This window comes from Bactrocera oleae, chromosome 4, assembly GCF_042242935.1.
Source record: "Bactrocera oleae isolate idBacOlea1 chromosome 4, idBacOlea1, whole genome shotgun sequence".
Lineage (NCBI taxonomy): Eukaryota > Metazoa > Arthropoda > Insecta > Diptera > Tephritidae > Bactrocera > Bactrocera oleae.
In genome coordinates, this window is record NC_091538.1 from 17,876,943 (window position 1) to 17,883,296 (window position 6,354).

The window sequence follows — 6,354 nt, forward strand, 5'->3', positions numbered from 1 at the left end:
CATGTATGTGTGTGTGTATGTGAATGTGTGAAATTTAATGTGTTGACTGTTGCAATCTGCTGCCATCTTTAGATCGCCATACGTTGCCAGGCTTCGTGAGCTACGGGCAGCTAAAGTGAACTCGTCCAACTGATCGTGTCATGACTTTCATTAAAATTTTCGCAAAAACGTACAAGAAAAAATTAAAATAAAATGAGGATATTAAATTTGCATTGCATTTGTAATTACAAAATGTGCAACAACAAAGTTGACGGCACAAAAAAATCAACAACAACTGCTAAGCAACACAAAACTTGGTATTTAAAGAAAATGCAAAAAATATGCCTTGTAAAAACAAAACAAAACAAACAAATATGACCAGATAGATTGCACATCACAACTGCCATTGCAGACAAGGCGTCTTTTCTCATTCGCTCGCCGTTTGCGCCGTGTGACGGTGAAGCTGACGCGTCGCGGCAGAAAATTCAAATTACCGCAAAAAGAACTAAAACAAAAGTAACCACAAATATTTTCTCACTTAATGCATTTTCAAAACTCACTTACAATTTCGCTCTGATGAGTGTCAGCTAAGACTTTCTGGTGGCACTTTGGTAGAAATTTTTCGAAGAAGCTCCGAGTTCCATGCTTTTAGCAAGTGATTTTTTCTGAAAACAACATACATATCTATTTCATTAACGAAAAATTCTCTTTCTATGGATTTTATGTCGCTTTCATTCATTCAGAACCCCTGAAGGTTTAGCTTAATATTCCATGTGTGTCGCCAGGGTGATGATATTCAAATATTTACAATATGTTTTAGTTCGTGTCCAGAGATTTAAAATTACCTGTTGCCTGCTATAAGTAACTAAACTCACTAGAGTGGTTTGACTCTACTCATCATAGCTCAAGCGCTGACAAGAAACATACTTCGCAAAGTAAGAAGTCACTTTTCAAGAATGTCCTCTTATTTAATTTGGCGGTCGTCTTACTTGTAGACTACATAAATTGCTGGTGCCTAATCCAAATCTTCAAAGTTAACTTTCCCAGTAGATGTTTGTAGTGTCTTGTACAATTTTCCAAGCCTTCTAAATGGTTTTTTAATCACCTTCAAATACATACGACCCTCAAGGTGGTTCGTCTGCTCAACAACTTTCTGTTGCTGTATTATTTACTTGATTTTTTTTAAGGTTTCTTTCATTAAGTACGTTTTGTGAATACCTAAGTAACAGCACTTATTCCTTCTTACGCACTTGCCTCTTTGGATCATCTACAAATATCATAGGCGAATCTACGAAATGTTTTTATCGTATCCCTGTAGGAATCTATAAATTAAAGCTAGTTAATTGGAAACAACGAACCAATCTTAAGTTGAGGACTTCTTTCAACGCTTAACAGCTCTATTGTAGTTTCCCTACTGGGTCATTAAGCATTGCCAACATATTGAAGTGTCGATCTCAAGTGGACGTTTGCTTGTCTGACACTTTCAGTTGCGTGGTGTGTTTTTTGCTATGTATGATTAGTTAGACCATTAGGCTTTCTTTTTTGTGCAGCCACTTCTGGCTCTTTTCCTCATCAACTCTCACTACTTTTTCGATAAGTTTTCTTGTTTTTTGAATTGTATGTTACGATTTCAAGTGCTGGCTGTCGATACATGTAAGTACTTTAAGGTGGTCCATCATGGTGGTCGACAATTTTTGATAGTTATATAGCTCGGTTCAGCGGGGTGACACTATTTATATATTTCAAAGTAGATTTTGTCGGCAAGAATCTTTTCCGGAAGTATCATAAATATATTACCTAGATCTTGTATTTTCAACTAGGTAAATGGAAAATTAGGCACAAAATTGACTGTAAATATTTGGATAAAATTAACTGTGGTCTGCCCAAGTTTTAGTTTTACAGCACCTAGAAATCTAGAGCAGAAGAAGAAGTTAATGTGCGGTAAGGTCTTGGCGTCCACTTTTCAACTTCTACAACTATTAGATTATGTTATTATCAACTACCTATACTAAGACATTTTTGGAAATTTGAGTTCAATGAGGACTTCATAATCCAGGGAATATTACTTTTAGAAGCAAAAAAAATAAGTAAGGGGTTTCAAGGAACTCGATTTTGAAACCGTTGGACTACTGTAACAACACGATTCTGTGAAGAGTCTATAAACTTAAAAAAAAAACAGGTTGGTTTTATGGGATTTGCTTTGAGTGAAGATTTCATCATCCATAGATGAGAATATTTTTGAACTTTCAGCTTTTGTGGTTTTTAAATTAGGTTAAAAGGGTGTTTTAGGGCATTATTGGCCTGCCATGATAAGGTAATTCAGATGTAACAGACGAGATTTACGAGGTTTAAGGCGAATGATGAGGAGATATTAACAACAGTGGCTTCCAAGAAGACCTTTGTTTCAGTTTTTTTATTGGGTTAGAAATGATGAACACATTCTATTTTTGCTCCCTTCTTTATTAAATTGATTATTTAGATTAAAATTTTCTATTTTAGTATTCATAAATCTAGTTCAAAGCAATTAAGACATTCGAAACCTTGCTTTTCTCATTTTAACACAAGCCACGAAAAGATTTCCATAAGACACTTAAACGAACTAATTTGCCCGTAGGTCGCAGATAGTGAGTCGTATCGCGCTTGAGACATATGTATGTACATATGGTACATACAGACATATGTGACATATACAAGGGAGTCACGAGATAGTCGCTCATTATAGCGGCAGTTGACAACAACGGCGGTTGAGGTTTAGACTTATGCATTGATTAGCTCATTCTGAGCATTTCCAAATGATATTTATTTTTAATTATTTAGCTAGAAGCGATAATGCGTTGCCGCAGTCCCCGCAACACGCTATCGCTTTTCTCGTTCTGCATACAAACTTTTCATGGTAAACCCTGACCTATTGCTGATTTTCGAAACTGTTAAATCGCCCTACAAAATGCAATAAAAATTGAAATGAAAACTATCATAAACCTCAACACAGCCAATAACGGTTGTTATAAAAAGTGTTCATTTATGAATAATATCAAATTTTAAACACTCAAAAACAGAATATAAATGAGAGTTGTTTTTCTATTTATGTGCACTAAATTATATAAACCAAAGCGCCTGATATTGCTTAATCGTTAATCTTCGCTAGATGCGCGTTTGAGCAAAGTGTGCTTAACGGTGCTAAAGTTCACATTCCACTGATAAACTTTGTTTGCTCTGCGTTACAAAGAAATTAACTTTTTTCCATTTACAGTTATTAAGCCTTAAAATATATTTGTACATATGTATGTGTAAATCCACTGTTCGATTTATGAAATGATATTAGAGAAGTTTTTCGGGCTCGAAGAATATGACGAAAGGTTCATGAAAATTTTAAGAAGTCATTTGATTCTCTTAAGCAACCCATCAATCATTCAATCAAATTTTCACATCAATTCTTTTTCTGCAGGTTTTTAGCTTTCCAGTTGGGGTTTTCTATAACTTTAAGTACATAAGTGAAAATTGCTTCATAAGGATCAATAATTTTAGTTATGATCATTTTCAAGTTCAAGCTTAAGTAAGAACGCTCGAGCTGTTTTTACTTGTTTCTCATAACTATCTGCTTCTACCGAAATTTCTAAAAACTTATTGTTTCGTGTTGTTAGATCCTCGGAACTTTATAATTTCATTTTCCACTACAGTATCATGGTACCGGATCGGTACAATGTTTGTCTGTCCCTATCTACTTGTTGCCAGAAGATCATGTTTAATTTGTGTACCCACTACTTTCATTCAGCATCATTATCTAAATACAATATCTAAAATCATTTTTCATGGTTTAAAGGAATTAGAGACTCAATTATTATATGTGATTGTGAATAAGTCTTTTAGATATTGTATTACCTTTTTTTCTCTTTTACCGAGGGTAACATAATCTTATTTAGAGAGCAGCTATTTACAGTAAAAAACAAGTTTAAGCCTCTTCTGCTTATTTTTTGAATTGTTTCTTCCACAAATGAATTTGAATCAGTTCAGCAACGAAACTATTCAAGGTGACTTGTTATAGATTCTTATGAAGTTAATGCCACTCTACATTATTAAGCGTTATAGTCGATTCTTAACGGAATAAAGTCCTTGTAATAGGTCCTCACGTGATGGTAAATTCTGACACTGCGAAACAGTTTTGTTATGGCAATTTGGATCGATCGTTAGAAGACATATGCAAGCTTCTAGATAAAAACTCTTAAGCTCATCCTTGATTAGGACTATACTAACTGTCACAGTTTCACAGTTTAGAACTCATTATAATACCACTGAATCAGCAGACCGACACTATTTATTTATCATCGGACATGCAGAGAGAATAATGGTAAAATCTTATATGTATATAGTATATTTAGCTTGGCCTTCGACAAACTTCTGCTTTGCTTTTAAATTTTGGAGCTCCACATCATGCTGTCAAATAGGAGCTTATAAATGCTAAACCGCTTAAGAAAACTTGCTTGAGAAATGTAAAAGATTCGTCAAAGCTTAGAAATTACACGCCGAGGTGCGAGTTTAACTCTTGAAACGGTCTCATGAGAACTCAAAATAACTAGAATCCAAGCAGATTCTATTATTGAGATGTTATGCCGGACTTGTGGATCAGATTTTCGATTAACTTTAAAGTAATAATATTTTAAAGGGTCACTGAGCTTACCTACACCTGACTAATAAGGTTGGAGGGGGAGTATTCTTTTATATTACTATATTTTAATAGTACGCATACTGGCTTTTTGATGTGTGTTAAAGTTGTCGAAACTACTAAAACTGCCCTTAAGGCTTAGTCTAGAGACTAGTTTTGCGTTAATTTTTGAGTAAAAAGAAAGGGTAAACATCTGATGAGGTTTATGCCAGAGCGCATATGGCTCATTTTGCAGATTAAATATTTATATATTTATACTCTCGCAACTTGTTGCTACAGAGTAAAATAGTTTTGTTCACCTACCGGTTGTTTGCATCACCTAAAACTAATCGAGTTAGATATAGGGTTATATATATATAAATGATCAGGATGAAGAGACGAGTAGAAATCCGGGTGACTGTCTGTCCGTGCCAGCTGTAACTTGAGTAAAAATTGAGATATCCTTATGAAACTTGGTACACATGTTTCTTGGTACCGTAAGACGGTTGGTATTGTAGATTGGCGTAATCGGACCACTGCCACGCCCACAAAACGCCATTAATCAAAAACAAATAAATTGCCATAACTAAGCTCCGCAATAAAATACAAGACTGTTATTTGGTAAAAAGGATATTTTTTTTTTAAGTGGGCGTGGTCTCTCCCCTAATAAGTTTAATGTGCATATCTCCTAAACCGCTAAAGCTATAATAACCAAATTCACTGGGAGCAAATGTTTTTAGCATCTCTATTGACGGTGTGAAAATGGGTGAAATCGGGTGACAAGCCCGCCCACTCCCCATATAACGGTACCAGAGACATTAAATTTTATCTTTGGGATGGTATGAGGTGACTTTATAGGAACCGCGTTATAATTAGTCAGTGGGCGTGGCACAGCCCACTTTTAGGTGAAAACCCATATCTTGGGATCTGTTTAACCGATTTCAACCAATTCGGTGCATGACGTTCTTTTCATATTTTATTGTTATAGTGCGAAAATGGCCGAAATCGGACTACAACCACGCCTATTTCCCATATAACACCATTTTCAATTCCATCTGGTCCTTTCACTTTCCACTATGCATATTAAGCAACAATGATTATATCGGGGTAAAACTTAAATAATACATTTAAAGTAGGCCATCCTGTGACCAAAAATTAACTAAATCGAACCAAAACTGTTCAAGCCCCTAAGTACTAAATATTTGGACCCCAGTGCCTATAGTTGACCTTCTACCGAAAATATCAGTCAATCCACAAAGAAATCTAAAACGAGTATACTTTTGACTTTGCGAGAGTATAAAATGTTCGATTAGATCCGAACTTAGCCCTTCCTTACTTGGTTTGTACTATTCTTGTGTATTACGAAACTATTTTTACTTTATTTGCATTTACTATTTCGACATATATTAAATGTAAATTTCCGTTATGAAAGCGCAAAGCATTTCTTTAATCTGGCCTCATTCAAATAAGTTTTAACTCTCTGCCTAAGTCCTGGTTACTTTCTTATCAGACAACGAGTCTATAATTTAGCGCAAATGTCAAATAATTTCTGTCATTTCAGTTTGTTCATAACCTTTTGACCCGCATACAACCACAATCAAACGAGTCGCCTAGGGACTGACTTTATACATGGAAACAAGCTTTCTGTACTCTTATGGAGCCTCATGCAATATCAAATTTAATATTTAACAATCGCCTTGCTTAGTGTTCATTAAAATTGAATTTGAAATTTTTCT